This window comes from Stigmatopora argus, chromosome 7 (genome assembly GCF_051989625.1).
Source record: "Stigmatopora argus isolate UIUO_Sarg chromosome 7, RoL_Sarg_1.0, whole genome shotgun sequence".
NCBI classification, from domain to species: Eukaryota; Metazoa; Chordata; class Actinopteri; order Syngnathiformes; family Syngnathidae; genus Stigmatopora; species Stigmatopora argus.
The window spans coordinates 14,241,243-14,261,402 of record NC_135393.1 but is presented as its reverse complement, the minus strand read 5'-3'; the positions used below and the strand labels follow the sequence as shown (position 1 = coordinate 14,261,402).

At 39.6% G+C, this 20,160-nt stretch overlaps 1 protein-coding gene across 6 annotated transcripts in view; it reads left to right on the top strand.

Moving 5' to 3' along the window:
* Window positions 1-20,160, top strand: part of LOC144077678 (protein phosphatase 1 regulatory subunit 29-like) — a 91,257-nt gene that overhangs the window by 34,278 nt on the left and 36,819 nt on the right. For all 6 annotated transcript variants that reach the window (XR_013301065.1, XR_013301064.1, XR_013301066.1 and 3 more), the window contains exon 4: window positions 5,993-6,038. The gene's annotated coding sequence lies outside the window, so the exon portion shown is untranslated. The remainder of the gene's footprint in view (window positions 1-5,992; window positions 6,039-20,160) is intronic.

Below are 20,160 nucleotides of genomic sequence, written 5' to 3'. Positions count from 1 at the left end.
GATTCAGGTTTACCGGGATTGGCAGTCAGGTGTTTCATGCAAATGAGGCATGCATATTACCTGAAGAACAATGAAGAGGACACCAGTAAGCCAGCGTGTGGGTGAGCTTGTCCTCTTTATGCATGATGTGCTTTGAATGGAAATTGCATGCGTGTCTGAGGGAGTGTGTATCGACCGCATTGCATTCACTGGCAGTAATGATCTCCTGACAAAGCAGAACGCCATCTTGAAGCAGGTTAGAAATGAAGACATAAGAAGAGGAAGATGCCCTTTATTTGCATCCAAACAAAAGAATGAAAACTCATTTCTGTACGTGGGGCTCTGATCATGTATTTCCAATGGCTCTCAGAATAATCTTGTCAAAGACACAGTGATCAAAGACACAGGCGATTGCGACCACGTTTTTTTCGATGGAGGAAACCGGAGTATCCAGAGAAAATCCACGCATGTCCGGGAAGAACATGTAAACGGAACCTACATGGGATTGAACCCTCAATCTAGAACTGTGAGGCCGACGTGCTAACCACTTGACCCACTGAGCCGCCTAATAGCAAGTAGAATCATTTTTTTATGCCTGGTGGACTTGCACACCAATAAAATAACTGCAATCTTTGCTAAAAGCTTGGCTTTCAAGTTGTTTTTAAGCACTAAATTAGCAAGTCAATCTTTGGTTTGGACAGGAACGTCAACTCTTGAGTAAGGATTTCAAATCAGGTCAGGATTTTAAAGTAGGGTTTCATATTAGTGGCCAACCAAGCCTTATGACGTTGCTATCCTTTTCGCTTCATCCTCACTTAAAGTGCGGGAAGTGTGGGTAACGGGGCGTGATGAGATGAGAAGAGACGAAGGAAAAGATTAAAGACCAGGGTGTTGCTCGCACAAGACAGGAAAAATGTGTGATAGGAGAGGACAAGTGGAAGAGGAAAGCGATGCAAGGAAGATGAAAGGAGAAGAATCAATGAAGGTGAATGAACACAAATTGATGGGGGGCAGTGGGTCACATCTGGCCTACCATCCCACCGAACCTCACTCCTTTTACGTTGGTCGCCATCGCTCCACGATCGAAGCTCAATCATGCTGTCCAAAGCATTTTGTGCCTTTCAAATGCTTTGCTCGCAAGTTTTTATCTTGATGGGGGGAGGATGAGAAGGCCGAGTCCCATTGAAGTTAAAATAATAACATCTTTTTTTGCTTATTAAAACACATTTGGTTCTTAGATGAAACCAACATCTTGAAAGATGAAACAAGACTTTTCATCTTAGTTCAAATAAATGTTTTCATGAAAGCAATAGACAACTCCTAGTATAAATGACTATATAAACTACGGTTATACAAAGTATATAAGTATGCAAATCACACATTTCTTGAGCCTCTAATAAAGGAGAAAATGTTTAATGTGATAGGAGGTATGAACACATTGGTGTGGATCGAATTCAGGATTTTCTTGATGGGGAAAGCCGTGACCGGACGTTTCGTCTAAAGACGTTTGGTCGACCGGACGTTTGGTCGACCGGACGTTTGGTCGACCGGACGTTTGGTGGACCAAACCAGCTCTCAAAAATATAATCATGAGAGAGAGTGAGTTTAATATCTAAATATCTAATATCAAAATATCAACAGTAAACTCTGTCATAATTTGACAGCGAGCGAACCCGGTGACCAAACGTCCGTTCTACCAAACGTTCGTTCTACCAAACGTCCGGTCTACCAAACGTCCGTTCTACCAAACGTCCGGTCGACCAAATGTCCATTCTACCAAACTTTCGTTCTACCAGGCGTCCGGTCGACCAAACGTTCGGTCGACCAAACGTCCGGGGACCAAACGTCTTTGGACGAAACGTCCCATTACCAGGGAAAGCAACCCCCCAACCCCCCAAAAAAATTCAAAATAAATTAGTTGCCCCAAAATGTGAAGTGACACTTTATCCCACCGCCATCTGTTTGCACTTGAAACAGCAAAAGAAGAAAATACAGAGAATGAAAAGATCTGATGCTGGTCCTTTTTAATTAATGCTCTGAGAACTTTAGCGGCGTGCAACAAATAGCCAACGACAGCAAAAGACTGGGATTTTTACAATCAGGTCACGTCCAGTCAGGAGAAAAAAACAGGAGCATTGCTCATATGAAAGCCAATCACAGACGGCCATGGAAAGTGCAAATGCAAAATAAAAAAGAATGAAAAAGAAATATTAGCGTATGGGGAGCATCCAGAGTGACATTCTCAATGATGGGCCTTGATAACAGTCAGATGTAACTTTAATGAGTGTTTTTGTACCTCTTACCCCCAAAATCCTAACAATAGAAGTCAGGCTTTTAACCGAATGACTTTTCCTTCGGATTGAATTTGAACAAAACAAACAAATCTCTATCTACATATGTTACTCTCTGCGTTTATTACCACTTTGTCTGTGTAATCTGTCCTTTTAGCATTCAATCCCTGTAATCCCAACTACAGATGGATGTTTCCATTCTGTTTCTGAAAAGAAGAAAGGCATACAAAGTTTGTCTTCTTTCACGCTCCCTCTTGAAGTGAACAATCAAGATGAGCACCCCGCGCTTTTATCGCCTCTCGATCAATCTTTGATTACCATCGCAAAGCTCTTTGCCTTAATGGGAATTCATTTTGTATCCAGTCCCTTTCTCTCTCATCCCGTGGTTGGCTGGCGAAGAATGCGAGATGAAGGTCTTCCGGGATTTCAAAACCACAGAATAGGAAGCAACCAAGAAGAAATATGGATTGGAGAAAACATCAGAGGATTGCTATTCTTTCTTGTTTTTTTCCCCCAAACAAATCTCCGCCGCCATCTTGCCGTTCGCATGAGGGCTCCTTTGATCCGATGGGTCACTGACAGCCAGCCAGCTACGCTGTGTGCTTTTTCTTTAAGGCCTCCCAGGTTGGCTTTTAATGAAGTGACTGTTTGATGCAAGGTGCTGCAGAATCAAACCAAATAAGGACATAATGAACTGCTGTCGCACCGAATGTGTGTGTGTGTGTGTGTGTGAGAGACTGTTGATGTCAACTCTTTCATGCATACATTTTTATAAATTCCCCCAGGAAAGTTTTTTTTTTGCTCTCTTGAATGGAAAAAACTTGAAGCTCACTTTCTCATGCTCTTAATATCAAAGATCAGCACCATTCACTTACTAGGAGTATGGAAAAGTTGTCATATCTCGATATTCATTTCAGATTCTGTCTCAATCAGGAAATCAAGGTCTTATGTTGTTTGGTGAAAACTGAACATGCTGACAGTTAACATTAATACGCACACATTATGTGTCATTCACAAATCAATTTATCTTTCTTCTTAAAGATTATTCGTACCAATCAGTGGTCAAAACCTGTTGGTCTTTCAAGTCTCCCAATTTGTGTACTCTTGTCTCCCCAGTATGATCCTAACTATATGCTGATGGCTGTAATGCGAGTCTGAGGTTTGAAATGTATTTATCAAATGGATTGTCAAACCATTGTTGTAGCCAAATTATCCATTTTGTGGTTTAAATAGAGCAGTACTTTAGTTATAGGGTTTTGGAATCACAATATAATGAAATATAATGACTGAATCATGAAATTATTTGCCAAAAACCCATGTTAGTGTATATGGAGTGAGACGTTTGACTGTTATCCTTCACTTGTGAGGCTTGAGGAGTTAGCATTTTTTTATGTTATTGCCCTCCACTTTAAGTTCACATCCTGCACCACATTTCATTCATTTTTTCTCTGCCATGTCCTCTTTCTCGCAATCTAAAATCTTCCAAATGACAGGGGGTGACCTTTTTCTTTCCACCAACTCTGTCGACGCAGATGCTGTGGTGAACTACCTTCAGTATTCATTTTTCTTTTATGTACTCTTTCTGCTGAGTGCAGGTGTGATTCTCGTGTGAATACATTCTAATGTCCTACCTTTTGACGTGTGCTGAAATGTTGTTCATAGAATTTGAATGGGCCAAACACAAACTAAATGTGAACGGTGCCATAGAAAAAGTATAAAAAATGATGTCCTGGTTAAAAAATTAGATTACCTTATCTGATACTTAGGAACTTTACAGTCAACTCACTATAAAATGCCAATCCATGTGAAAATGATCAAACTACAACGCATTCAAACCACATCTCTTATTTTGGTGATGTGTCATCATAGAGTGATTCTTGTTGTTACTCCGCCTGTCAGCTCAGTTTAGCCTTTGCTAGTATGTGAAGCAGCCTCTGTCTGAGTTTGAGCACCCGTTGTAGGAGGCAAATTGAACTCGTGAGCCTCTTCGTTTTATTGGACAGACCTTTGTTAACCGGTCATCTGGCCTGGCTTTGACACTCAGGCGCTAAAAGGGAAGTGGAGTCAGATCCAATTGGACCGGACGTCTTGTAACTCTTTCACAAACTTGATGTATGGCAATCCTTGGACTGATAAATTGGCTGCAAATGTGGGAGGGAGTGGAATGTTACCATCAATTGGCTTAGTGGTTTTTAACTAGCCTTTGGAAAACCTATTCTGACATTTCGCTTGAATTTTTTTTCAGCGCACTATTTTATTTTGACAAAATAGTGTGAAGAAGTGGTTTGCAACTAATCAGGGATATTGGAACCGCTGTGATTGTGGTAACGTGGAAGCTTCATATTCATTTTAAGCGTGGCAACACTGCAGTGCTTGATAAAAGATTGTTACAACTTTTTACAGGCTTGTCAAGTACCCACTCAAGTAGTTGTGGCTCTTCTTCTTGTGCTTGTTTTAACCAAGGTCAGACATTTCCAACCATTCATTCATTTTCAAAACAGCTTGTCCTTGTCAGGTTCGCGGAGTACACCCTAGACTGCCCGCCCGTCGGTCGTGACCTACCATTTCCAATAATTTAATATTTGTGTCTTTGTAGAAGAGTGATTAGCTGGTAATCGTGCAACCCTGGGAGCCAGTCTGGGCTAATTTTCCGATGTTATTGTGAACCTGTTGTTACAAGCAAATCTTTTTTGTAACAGTATATATATTATTAATTCATTCATCTTCTGTTCTGCTTATCCTTACAAGGTCTGTGGGTGTGTATGCTATTCCAGTTTGGCTTGGTACACCATGACTTGGTTGCCAGCCAACGGCAGGGCACTTATAGACACAACCAAGCACACACACACTCGTATCTAAGGAAAATTGGAAGCGCTGAATCTGCCTACCATGCATGTTTTTGGGATGTGGGAGTACACAGAGAAAACCCATGCGGGTATAGAGAGGACTTGAAACATCCACACGGGGAAAGCTGAAGCCCGGGATTGAATCGTTGATCTCTGAACTGACGAAGACATGCTCATTCTCCATTATTGTTATTTATAAGGCAGAAAATGTTTTGTTTCAAATGTTTCAAAATTATTAGTCGAAGAGTTTATTCATAATGGCTTTTTCCAAGACAAGAATATAATGTTTTGTCAACACAGTATGAGTTCCGGAACACCTCCATAAAGCAGCATGGTGCTCATCTGCCATGATAACATTTTCTAATGCCCTGTTCTTGTTTGATTACCAAGTGCATATGTGTTTATAGGTGTGGCATTAGTTGTTTGATTGGGGAAGCAGACTGTGATTTATTGCCCAAGGTAATTTCAAATGCCCACTTCCGAGTAAACAGTTATAACTTTGATTGTGATTAAGACTTTGAAAAGGGGGCACGGGGGTTACTCTGGGAGAGTTTCCGAACACTAAGTGTGGACTGAGGACAAAGCCTATATTTGGACATTAAAAGAGACACTTCATTAGGGGATTGTATACAATGTGCAACACTGGCGGGCCATTTGTCATTAGCTTAACGGCATTCTGGAACCGAGGACGTTGGCGGCTGGGCAACGGGCCAGAGTGCCATCGTAAAGATGCCGGCGCTAACAAGCTGAGATAACTAAGTCAATAAAGCAGCGACTTTACATCACGGACGAAACTGGGCTGCAAAATCAATATATATATCAAAAAATAAAAAATTGCCCAAATTTAACTTTTCTATTTTTTCCTTTCTGCTGCAGGTGTTTGCTATTCCCTGACTGGCTAGCCTCAAGTCCTTCATACAAGGTAAGATGCCTAACAAAGTTCTGTGTGGAATTTGCATATTCTTGCATGGCGCTTACGTGGGTTTTCTCCGGGTACTCCGGTTTCCTCCCACATTCAAAAAATATGCAGGCTAGGCTGGTTGAACACTCTAAATCAGGGGTGTCAAACGTCCGGTCGACCAAATGTCCGGTGATTTACTTTCCCGGGCCACACAAAATGATTTGGCGGGCCAGATTTGGCCCCCGGGCCGCCACTTTGACACATGCTCTAAATAGATTTATCTTTCCACATTTGGCATGTATGTGAAAGGTGCTTTAGTAGTAATTAAAAATTTAAAGTCCCAGTCATGATTGTGTACAGTACTAAATTATAAATCCTGTGAGAGAATGACACATTTGTCTTGTTTTGGGGGAAAAAAGTTTGACTGCAGCAGAAGGTCGAAGGAGGTGAATTTATCACACTTTTGCCTCTTTTCTGTAAGATTAAAAGCTCAAGTCATTTTCTTCATGCTTAAAAATGAGCAAAGCAAGCCTTCGTTACCGCAATTAAGCAGCAGCGAGGTAGAGCGGGTAAACACTGACTGTTGCTATTCAAGCGAAAAGCTATCAAACTCCCACGGAGGCTCACAGAACAGTCTGTGTGTATCGTTGTATGTGCGTGTGGTGCTAATATTGGGGGAAACTTGAACTAGGGCGCTCTGCCGCATAATTAGGTAAAGCCAAAAGGGATGACATTACCAATGATCGTCGTTTTCTAAGATGGGGGAACCGCCTTCAAAAGGTCATTAAAGAAACATGTCAGGTATCATCTTTGAATATATCAGTCCTTGAGGCATTATATTGTCACTTTTACTACACTGACATTGTGCTGATGTTTGGTATGGTTTTGTTTAATTTGAATAATTATCTTGTGAGGACATTGATAGGTCTGTAAAACACCTTAAGGAGCAGGTTAAGAAAGAGTGAGACCAATTTAAAGAAAATACGTTTATTACCAGACTGCAGACTGGGGAGAGCTCAAACAGCGTGAACCGCTCACAGTCTGTTGTCCTGCAACCCTCTCCGAATGACCAGTGAGTGAGTCTTATATACAGGCAAAAATGACAGTTGTCAGCAGGACTTTGGACAGATACGTTTTAGTCATTTGCAGGGCAAAAAGTAATTGATCAGTGTCGGACAGTTGAGTGTTTGTGCTGACATGTCAACCCAATCACAAGACTAAGATTGATTAATCAGTCAGACAGTTGAGTGTTTATGCTGACATGTCAGCCATTCACAGTTTGTATGAGAACGATGCTTTTATACTCACAAAAACTGATATAATCTTACAGACATTTCATTGGTATATGTTGAGCTGTTTCCCATTATGCTGTTGCAGTAAAAATTGCGTTAAGTTATGCTGCTTAAATCCATCAATTCTTTCATCTGTAATGTTTTATAGATTGACTCATTATTAGAGTTATTTCATGTTTTGTACCTTCACATTTTTCTCTTTTTGAATTTTGCCCTCTTTTAATTTAGGTTTTTTGTTTTAATATTTTAGTTTATTTTAGTAATAGTTTCATGCTTAACCTTTTAACGTTTTCATATGACAACTAGCTGTGATGTTCCCCCTTTTCTTGTATTGCTCTTTGTAATGTTTTGATTTTTTGTGGGTTTTCTATTTGGTCGTTCTGTTTGCTGTACTTATTAATGATATTTTGATAGTTAATTGACAATGGACAACTGACAATTTCATTGCTCATTCTTCTCATCATAGCATATGGATGATCTATGACTGGCTTAAGGTTTGAGTGTTTGTTCTTACTCAATATTGGCCAAATTCTAGACGACTTAGGCGTGCTGAATTTTTGTAGTTGCCGCATGTAAAAAAATTGGAAACAAAACTGCATAGCTGGTTTTGAGTGCGTTGAGTGACGCTTGAGCTAATACCAGAGATGGATGGGGGTAAAGCGGGAGATTAGGGAGTCTGAAATGGAGACAACAAAGTGCGAGGAAAGGCGAGAGATCCCAGAGCTGGGAAAGATAAGATACACCAAGGACGACTTGAAAGAGACGGAGTATAAACACGAGGGATTCTGGGGCAGAAAGAAAACAATCAGACTCAGAGCTGCTTGGAAAATGACGCAAAGTTATGAATTTTTAATTTTTTTTTGCCTAAATCGACCAACATTTAAATTGTTCCATGCATCCTGCTCTGAGGAAGATAAAATGATTTTATGGCTGAGAAATAATCTCAGAATTTTTCCCTCATCACTTGTCCAACACTTGCAATTTCAGGTTTTAATATTTTGGTGGAATAGTTTTGTTCTTCCACGAATTCACTTCTGCAGCTAACTTTTCTTGTTAGACATTTGAATCTTTTCTTTTGAATTAATATAACATAAAGCATCAATTTTGACAACCCTTATTCTCACATCTAGTATGTTGAGGTTATTTCAAATACTCGAGCGACAAACAGTAATTGGGATGGATAAAATGCTCACATTCTACTGTGATGTGTTCAATTTTCAAAGCTGAATGAGTGGTTAAAATGCAAAGATGCTATCATCTGGGATGCAGTAGCTATGTAGGGGGTCTCATGGGGGTTACCTCACCCGGGGAGTAGAGCAGTGCTCCCCTCCAAAGCCGATCCGCTCTAATGGGCTCCCGCAAGGAGTGCAGCCACCTCCCCCATTTTTAATGATTTGCCCACTTTTTTTTGACGCCATTGCCCAAAAAAGGATTTTTTCCAACTTAATATCTCTTTTCCATTGTGACACCTGCTTATTATTCCTTCAATGAAAGTGAAGCCATTTTTAATCATTTCATTTTTTTGTCTTCTGGAACAGAAAATGTTCAGCTTCACGCTTAAGTATTGTGCAGATTGAAAAGTAGTTTTATTTATTTTGTCATTTTGGTTGTGACAAGTATGCGCGTAGATTTTGCAAATGTGTCCATTTGTATTTTCCCCATGCCTATGTGGATTTTCTTTGGGTACTTTGGGTTCCCCCCACATCCAAAAATCCCGCATAGTAGGCTTGTTGAACACTCAATTGTGTCCCAAGGTATGAGTATATGCATGCTTGGTTGTATGTGTTTAATTGCTCTCACAGAATGATTTGCCCATTTTAGGCAACCTTTATGGTTTTGATTCTTTCCATTTTTTCCCCAATGAGACTCTTCAATGCCACCTTTTCTGCCCCATGTTGCACCTCTATCTGGTAAATTTCGTTTACACATACGGTCCGTGCATTTTCTAGCGATGCCTTCAGCGAATCAATCCAACCCTCAAAAACTATTTTATGGCTATAAAACCTCTTCCTGCAGCTACAGCTGCGCCACATAAAAAAATAATCAATAATAACCTCATACAATTTAAATATTATTTAGGAATATATGCAGAAGTGATTGTAAAGGCCTTGAGGCAGATTTTTGACCCTGGCAACAAATAATGGCTGAAATGTGATTGGTTAAATGCTTCAATATGAAAACACACATCTGGAAGCAGTGCAACCAGGGGGAAAAGCAATGAAAGGAAGCTAACAGACCATTTGGAATAATAAGTACGTATTGATGGACAAAATATAATATATGATTCAGATATTTCTTCGGTCAGCAGAGAAGGCCTTGAAGGCCCTGATGGCCCGCTACTGCTGTAACGTCTCCAAACCATTCCACAAAGGGCTGTAGGATTTCATTCCAACTGAACAGGAGGACACATTTTCACAAATCAGCTGTCTTAAAAGCATGTCCAGTTAATTGCAGTCAGATGGTGCTTGTTTGAGCAGAAACCTCATTGGTAAACTGTCTGTGTGGGATCAGTTGGACAAAGAAACAGAGTGGCCCCTGAGGACTGATTTGAGGATGTCTGCTATAAAGTATTTATTTTGTTTTCCAACATTACCTTGCCCGGTCCTGTTTATTTTTGACAATAGAAATTTCTGTGGTCAGATATGAGCTCAAGTCATACATCCTAGATTTGTGTCTTTGTTACTCGTCTCGGCATGTTGTGTTTTATATTCGATGTGGTGGTGCAAAGCATTCATCAGAATCATCGTCTTTTTCTAGCATTTTTTTGCCTCATTGGCAGCCACCAATTAGTGTGTTCTTATGGAAGGTATTTAGCACAGATGATGTATGAGGTTCTGATTCGGCGGCACATCTCGCCGCCATCGGTGATGAGTCAGGTACGAGAAAAAGAAAGGTCACGCGGCTGTCGAGCCATCAACGTTTGATGGATTGAAGCGGTTTCACTCGGGCACATCTTTGTTCAATGACCCTTCAGTGGCACTCGCCTTTCATTACGTCTAATCTTCTTCTTCGTTTTCTTAGCCTTTGCTAGTTTGGCCAGCGATCTTCAAATCCTTCCACGAGGAAATCAAAGAAATAGAAATACTAGTCTGTCACTGCCAGAAAAAAAGTTGATTAACTGTCCAGCCAATTTTTAAAGTATATTTTGTCAACATTCAAAGAAAGACTCTCTAAATTGATCAAGTGAAGTTTTTTGTATGATTTAAATTCATACTTGTGTTTGTCAGGGTGGTTGCCAATTTTGGCCTGTTGCAAAAACAGTAGCATTTTATGTATATTTTGTGATTATCTTCTATATTTTCTGACATTCTTTAATTGGTATTGCGGGCAAAGATTTCTGTTGCAGTCAAAAGTCGTCATGTATATTTTCCCAACATGAGCGTAACATTATTGTATGAGACGAAAAAACAAGCTGTTTGTTGTTCAAAGGTGACAGCAAAACAACATTGTGCTTGAGGATAATTGCCATCCCGATCTGTTTCCCTATGGATTGAAACAAACTCTTTTTTCCGTTTATTGATTTGCCAGGAGAAGAGAAACCTTCTGTCTAACCTTGCGGTGTAAAAAATGGGCGTTTAGTACTGATAAGGGATATTTTGGATGTCATTGGTAAAACAGAAGCTGTAAAACAAGAGGAAACAAATGAAGAATAAAATAGGTAAAGTAAACAAGGAAAAAACAAAAAACAGCCCAAGAGAAAGACAATAAAATAATTTCCAAAAATATGAACTGTGAATAAAATATAGAAAAAATATTTGAACACTGCAACATTATGACATTTTACAAGAAACCTTTGATGACACAAATATATTTGGGAAATACATTAATTGATAAATGCAATTCTGAATGTTGCTTTTTCATTTTTTCTGAATAAATGTTAGTTTTAACCGCTATGTACTTGCCAAATGTCCTTATTATATCATACGGAAATGAATCACTTCATCAACAATTTCATGCAATTGCAGCTCATGACACATTATAAAGATACTTTGAGGGCTTAGTTAACTCGAGTGGCTCACACTTGTTGGAATATGTCACAAAATACTGTTGCTGCTTGATTTACCTGCTGACAGGATGATGGACACCACATGCTTTAAGCCTAACGAAGAAGGGTTAGCACAGCTAAATGGAGTTGCCCCTTTGTGGCTCCTGATGACTGCAGTTAGAGGGAACAAATATTGATTCAAAAAATTGGCATACGCATAATTACCGACAGCTTTAATGCACCCAGAGGTGTGCTGTTTGAGTCCGTAGCCAAATCAATGCATTTCATTTCATTAGTCAATATGCGGTGATTGGGTTTGGACCAATCCATCTCATAGAGCTTATCTAACAATGTCAGTGTACTTCAGGGATCTAAATGATTAAACCTCTTTAAATGTCATGACCTGCCCACGTCGTGTATCTGTATGTAATAATAATAATAACAATAATAATAATAATAACAATAATACAACAGCAATTATACAACAACAATAATACAACAACAATAATACAACACCAATAATACAACAACCATAATACAACAACCATAATACAACAACCATAATACAGCAACCATAATACAGCAACCATAGTACAGCAACCATAATACAGCAACCATAATACAGCAACCATAATACAGCAACCATAATACAGCAACCATAATACAGCAACCATAATACAGCAACCATAATACAGCAACCACAATGCAGCAACCACAATGCAGCAACCACAATGCAACAACCACAATGCAACAACCACAATGCAACAACCACAATGCAACAACCACAATGCAACAACCACAATGCAACAACCACAATGCAACAACCACAATGCAACAACCACAATGCAACAACCACAATGCAACAACCACAATGCAACAACCACAATGCAACAACCACAATGCAACAACCACAATGCAACAACCACAATGCAACAACCACAATGCAACAACCACAATGCAACAACCACAATGCAACAACCACAATGCAACAACCACAATGCAACAACCACAATGCAACAACCACAATGCAACAACCACAATGCAACAACCACAATGCCACAACCACAATGCCACAACCACAATGCAACAACCACAATGCAACAACCACAATGCCACAACCACAATGCCACAACCACAATGCCACAACCACAATGCCACAACCACAATGCCACAACCACAATGCAACAACCACAATGCAACAACAAAAATACATAATATGGAGATATATCGTATTCTACGCACCATAATGCGCCTTTTCAATGAATGGCCTGTCTTAAAATTTGTTTCATGCATAAAGTGCACTGGATTATAAAATGCAGTAATAGTAGTAGTAGTAGTAGTGGTAGTAGTAGCAGGGGATTGTGTTATAGTTGCACTGGATGGAGCTGTAGTAGTAGTAATCGTAGTAGAGGTTAGGAGTTATACATCAACTAGTTGGAGCTGTGCTAAAGGGAATTTCTTACAATGATTAGTAACCAATATTGATCCTTATATAATGGTCATTGTATTATAAGGCGCACTTTTGAGAAAATTGAAGTCTTTTAGTTGAGTTTGAGTTTGATTTATTTGATAAGGGACAGCACATATTAATGAACATATCTATATTCATAGTAGGTGTTCATTAAAGTGCAAAAAATACAATACATGTTATTATAGATGCAAAATGATCATTAAAAGTGGAAGGGAAACTGTTCTTGCGTGCACAAGGAGAACTGTGATTATTTGCTGCTGTTGCGGTTAGCCAGGAACAAGGTGAGGGCCACTTCATCTGTAAGGTCAAGTTTTCTAAACGTCCAGCGACAAGCACATTCAGCAATTATTTTTTTATTTTTTTCCTTTGGCCATGAATACAGACTTGCGTCAGTGGGCAAGCCTTCACCCAGCTCCTGCCTTCTTTAGCATGGAAACACAGTTTGAAAAACAAAAACTTGGACGGTAAACAAAAAAAGAAAATGGCAGTCATGCCTCATTGTAATCAGAGAGCTGCTCACTCCCAATTGCAGTCATTGTAATGTCAATATTTTTGTTCCTCTGCATAACTACTGTGCACAAGCTTTTCATTATTGGCGAAGATAAAAAGCATTCTCCCCTCCTGTGATTGTTTTCCAAATCATAGTAATACAGCAAGTAGGGAGGCAGCCATGTCTAAATTGGTGTTATTTTATATTCCATGGAAGTTTTGAAAGTCTCAATTGTCTGTAGGCTTCTAAATATGTCTGCATCTGATTGCATATGCAGTCAAGGGGAGACTTTGTAAACATAGAGAGTGAACTTTAGAGTTTACATAGTTTCTAACAATCAGGTGAAGGTATTTTTGTCAATTTTAAACATTATTTTCCGTTTATCTGTAGTCATTTGCTGCATGAATATGCCAAATATAATGCCATCCAATGGCGTGGTGTGCTCCCAATCGATTCTGAACTTTGACTGACAGGCCTTTCAAAGTGCAATCACGCACTGAGCCATTAATGGGGAAACGCAAGGTGAGGAGGCTATTTATAGCCCGATGTTGTTGTTTATCCAGTGCGGTGAAAGCTGCCAGGGGAAGCGTGACACCACCGCCTTCCCGGGTTTGGCCGCCGGCGCATGTCAAGCTGTCTTGCAGCTTCTCGAAGTTTTATCTGGACGGCAGTGTGAAGGACGAGAGGCTAACAGCCGCATCACACCTTCGTCCACGTGACGGTGTTGACATAAATCTGAAAGTGAGCTGGCGGATAGTTGCCTCACCTTCTGTGTCAGGGTTGGGTGTACGTGTGTCTATGCGTGCATGCTTGGGCAAGTGCTTACGGACGCTAGACGCCATGACCAGAACGACTTCCGGTTATTTTATTTTCCACCATCAGCAAGGTTAATGAAGCTTGGTCTCAGAAAAGTAATAACAGTCATGTGACACCAGAGATGGACATTGTTGCCATGGCGATGACCTCGAATAGTCGAGTGTTATCGCTACATTTGTTAATTATACTCACTTTGTGTATGTAATATAAGCATTATGAGAACCTAGTTATTATCATGGTAATTGTCATTTTTGCACTACATTATACTAGTAATGATTGTGATAATGAAATTCTAATATTATTTCAAGGAGTCTTTACTGTCAGCCAATGAGTTAATCCAAGATATGATCCATTTTGCATACTTTCAAACGTGTTTAACGAATTCAAGTGGATATGCTTTGATTTTTGACCTCAAAATTCTTATCTTATATGTTTATTTTAAGTTAGATGTCTCAAATTTCCTGGCAAAACATATAGTACTTATTTATCATATTAGTAGTTTTCTTATTATTATTTTTAATAATTATTCTATTTTTATATAAGATATTTAACAGAATGAACAATGAATACAAGAGGGTGATTATTACTCAAGTACTAATTCTAACATGATTGTAGAGAAAATACAGATTTTCTATAAAGTGTAACAAAACTGATAAGTTGTAAATGCGTATGTAATGAGTATGTACTCCATTATAATTACTCCTAATAATTATAACTGCAATGATGCTTTTAGAAATGGCATGCCATGGGAAGCAGGCCGAATGCAACAACAAAACCTGACATTTTCGCCTTATGCTGTAGTTTTAATGCTTGATTGTCGCCGTACGCATCATAAATCATAAGCGATGTCCAAATGTCAGCAAGAGAAAGCAATTGAGTAGCGGGCGGCCATCCGATACCCGCGCCCAATTGAAATGTCTTGAACGCGTCAGGTCGAATCTCGAATTATGACAAAAATGGCGTGCCGAGTTGTGCAACTAAAATGGGGCGGGAGGATCACGTGACCTTGGATGCATTCAAAGGAAAATATGATTTATGACTGGAGGCCGCCTGCCGTGAAATACGTCACAAGTTTCCTGGAGAGAGATTGTGGGGATGCCAGCATAATGAGGAGAAAATGAGTCACCAGGAAAATGATTTCCCTAGGAAGGAAAGCAAAAGAATGCAGTCAAGAAAAACTAACTAAAAGTAATATTAAGTTAAAACATAGTCAAAGACATTATAAATGGTCTAAATCTACTCTTGTACTCTGGGATGGACTCGATTACTTTTTTTGGTCAGGTATATCATGTTATACAATAACTGTGGCTAGAATTTAGTCATTTTTTTAGTACTTGGCAATCTTCAGAATTTTTTAAGAAACTACAAAAAGTCACATTTGTTAGTCATTTAAAACTAGATACATCTAAAATGCTAAAACAGGGAAATACGTACTAAAAGTTGAGCAAATAATGGGTGAGTAAATGAGTTCTTGTGTAATCCTGCAAACTAAAAAATGGACATTACGTAATTCACTTAATATACTTTTCTGTAAAAAAAAAAATCCCAATAAATTTTCATAGTGAGCAGATGTCAAGAACCGCATAATTTGGTACTGTACCGCTTGAGCCAACTCCCTATTTATTTATTTGAGGTCTGATAAATTTCCTCATTGCATTGTGACAGATCGTTCTTCATCCTAGAATGATTAATGTTGCCTGCTGTTGGGTGAAAATGACACTTTTTACTTTTAGCCTTGTCCTTTAAGAATGACAAAGATAACAACTGTAAGACAGTGAAATTACCTTGAAAACAGCCTTGGGCTCTCAGAGCTAATGCATTACGTGCGTTAAAGCCATAATATCTTACAAGCAGTGAGTTGTAAAAGAATGCTGCATCTCGAACCACATGCTGCTTCCACAGCTGCAGATTTGCACAGTCTGGAAAATCTGTGGTTCCCCTAAATTGAAAAGTCAGATGCCCCCACCAAACTCATATTGACCCCCAAAACTATTTTTATATATTTTTTTCTACATACTCGCAGGTCAATTATCTATTGAGGCCTATGGTTTAGTTTGAAAATAACATGGGGAATGACATAATAGTGAAATATGTAACTAAAACTTCATCATTTGTATAGTGATTGTTATAGTGAGTTTTGAGGGTGGTCCGGTGAACGAGTGGGTTGTGTGTCAGTGGTTAGTGAGACAGTTTTAAGATTGAGGTTCAAGCCCAGTTTCTGACCTTCCTGTATGGAGTTTGCATGTTCTCTGCGAGCTTGCATGGGTTTCCTCTGGGTACTCCGGTTTCTTCCCATATCTGAAAAATATACAGGTAGGTTAGTTGAACACTCTAAATTGCCCCTAGTTATGATTGGTCATCCGTCTACTTGTGCCCAGCAATTGGCTGTCCACCAATTCAGTTGGTCCTCCAATTCAGTCAGTTGGGATAAGCTCCAGCACCCCCATGTGACCCTTGAGGATAAGTGGTATAAAAAAAATGAATGAATGAGTGAGTTTTAGAACAGAGCTCCTTCCTATCTAGTATAAACACCAGCATTGCCATTTCTTCCTTTAAATCCATCTTTCCGGTGATGCAACACATGTTTTTGATCCAGATGTTTTTCATATTTTAGTAAAAGTGGGACAGCAGTTGCCTTGTCGGTCAGACTAAATGCAGTATATTTCTATATGCAAGAAATAGAGCAGCAGGTGGTCTATTTTTAGCTCACAAGCATATGTGATCAAAACAGTGTGGTCAGCCATCTTTGTGCACACGTACACAGAGCAGCTGGTTGTTGACAGGTCTGAAGTGGCTCCGGCTCATTAGGTAAGGTTGCAGATTGGTTGCTATTTTTAGACACGGCAACATGCCCACGTTTGAAGCGTCTCCAGAAAGCCGCACTAACAAGTTGCTTGGCGGAAGCGTTGTGATGAGACGGAAGGGGTCTCGTAGGGATGGAGTTCAGGCCGAGAGGGGTACAGGTGGGAAAACTCTTACCTTGGGGATTGAAGTAGACATTACCTGTCAATCTGTTGATTGGGAATTCTGATGCGTCGGAATGTTGTTGTTTGGATTTTAGCATGAATTTCTTTTTTCTCCAACTTATGGAAATTTATGGAAATTCTATCATTTACAAGACAATAGTGAATGTACAGTAAAAAAGTGTCATAAGCCACCAAAGGAATAAGCACTTTGCTTTAGGGGTCTTGGTATGAATTTGAACTCAAACGCATGTTTGGCAGAGAGCTGCTGCGGTGAAGTTTATTTCTCTCCTTGGTGACTCATTTTGGCGCTCGAGTGCTTTTACGCTGTGTGCCACCATTGTTGGACGTGTCACTTTTCCATCTCACGGGCTTTTGTTCCTCTTCTGGTTTGAGTGGGGAAAGATTTTGTGTCAAATCTGTCCAGCGATTTGTCGATGGCTGTCGCTCAAGCCAAAGCCTTGCCTGTCATTTTTTAGGCTGTGAAAAAACATTTGTCTACTTTGTGCCAGATGCAATGTACATAAACCAGAATCCTAGATGAGTGGTGCAGTGAACCCCCATATTTTAGTTGTGTTTAGGCCAAAACACGTTTTACTTTTTATTTTAGCAATTTTCTTTTGTATCAAGCAAACTTTCGAATACTTTTCTTTGTAAAATTCCCCCTTTTTTGGTGAGCATTCCTTGGGTTGGATTAGATTGGTTGGATAACTTTATTCATCCCGTATTCGGAAAATTTTATTGTGACAGTAGCAAGAAAAGGCATAGTTATAAGTTAGACAGTACAGTCGCAAAGGCCGCAGAACAACATAGCAAATGCACAAAGTAAAAAGCAAATCAAAGTAAATGGGATCATTAAGAATCACCAAACAAATCATTAAGACAGAAAAGCAGCAAAAACACAAAACGAGCAAGAGTAGAAGGAGCTACCGCCACCGGCTGCCACTTCAACCAGACTCAAAAGATGTAAAGTTGGACAAAAACTGGAACCACACACAGGAAGTCTTCCACAAGATGGGGAACTTCTGCAGACTGTGACCGAGGTAGAGAATATGCAGAGTCACTCTTCCAAGCTTATCCGCACAGTTCTTCAGTAGTCTGGAGCTGAAGACAACAGTAGCAGAGTAGAGCCCCTTGACTCCGTTGCTGGTAAGCGCCGACAGCTCTTTCATCTTATCCCATGATGGAATGTTTGGTCAGAAGCGTTGCCTCTTCTCCCGGCACCTTTGTCCAGCTCCGAATCTCTGGCGGCACTGAGGTGTTGCTCCTTCTGCTGCGTATTGTAACAGCTAGTCCCATGTGTGTGACAGCGTAGGCATGGCTGAATGGTTCCAAAAAAGAAGTAGCCGAAAGAAGCCAGTTTCTTGATTTTTGGCCTTAGAGGGACACGGCAGTCGTTTTGATGGTTTGTTTTTAAATACATGGAGTATTTTGGAAGATAAGTGCATAAAATGAGGAAAATTGAGTGCTTTGAGTTATAGCAAGAAACTGTTTTTTTTATCTATCAGAGCTGGCGGGATTTTGTGGGCGGGCATAAAAAGACTGTCAGGTGATATCACCTTGAACTTTTGCTTTGTGACCAGCCGCCTACCACTTTCCATCAATGGCTGCTTTTCAGCTCTCTCAGTAGTTACTTACAGAGAAAATGTTGATTTTAATTTTACTCAACTGAGGCAGCACGTTGCTCAAGTGGTTCTCACGTCTGCCTCACAGTTGTGAGAATGAGGGTTCTCTTTTAAGTTCAAAATATTATTTTACATTATATATACTTATAATAGTTTTTAATCTACCACACCTATTGGGGTGCACCAAATTCTAAAATGTTACATTACTAATATTCCTTTAGAAGAAATTGTCATAGACAACATTAAGTCTTGAAAATAGCAGAATATACTTTTTCCCCCAATCTGGCAGTGCCTGTGGGTGCGCAAATGTCCTGTCTTTAGACTAAAAAATTCTCTTTTAAAGCTCCCCGATCTGTTTTTCCACACTGTTTGCCTTTGTGGATGTTTTACAAAGAAGTATGAAAACTGGCTGACAACCATCCGCCTCTTGTGCAGAGAGCCTAGGGCCAGCCAGCATTGTGACAACGCGGCAACCGTTCTAGCCATCTTGGCTTTAAACCTTCTGCCCAAGTAGTGCCGGCAGCCACGTGTTGTCCTACTTTGTGAAGGGTCACTACCATGCTTTGGGACCCAGCGTTATTTTAGCTTACCATTTTTTAGACAAGGAATCAGGTAGAAGAAGAACCACATTGACTTTGTAAACACGCCTCTGGCTTTCTCCTACGATGAACAGATGCTTCTCAGCATGCCCGACAGATGCTATTCTCCAAGTTAAAGGTAGACATGCGCGTCGTCTTCTTCTGGGATTAACGAGATGCTCTTTTGCCAATCCTCTTCTGTGTCTTGCCTCTCTCAAGGTCAACAAGTTTAGATGCATTCAATCACATTCTTATTATTTTAGCCCTCTGGGATACCTTCAATTTCCAGTCCATCATCTGCAACAGTGCAGTTTTATTTGTAATGCATGTATTTAATCCTGGCAGTGGTGCATCAAATACTGTAAATTTTGGACTATAGTTCGCACCTGATAATTTATATATAAGAAGCACTGGATTATGAGCCACAGATCTTTTTATTGTAATATTTACACCTAAGACACATGTCAAAGTGGTGGCCCAGGGGCCAAATCTGGTCCGCTGCATCATTTTGTGTGGCCCGGCAAAGTAAATCAGTGCCGACTTTCTGTTTTAGGATCAAATTAAAATGAAGAGTATAGATGTATATTACATTTCCTGATTTCCCCCTTTTAAATCAATAATTGTAATTTTTTAATCATTTTTTTCTGTTTTTAGTTCAAAAATCATTTTGTAAAATCTAAAAATATATTTTAAAAAGCTAAAATAAACATTGTTTTAGATCTATAAAAAACTAAATATTCTGGGTTTTTTATCCAGTTTTTTAATCCATTTATTTAAAAAAAAATCTAAATATTATATCTAAAATGGTCCGGCCCACGTGAAATCAAGTTGACGTCAAAGCGGCCCGCGAACCAACCCGAGTCTGACACCCCTGACCTAAGACATGCATGTTATTATGTAAAAAATCCATAAATATACCAATT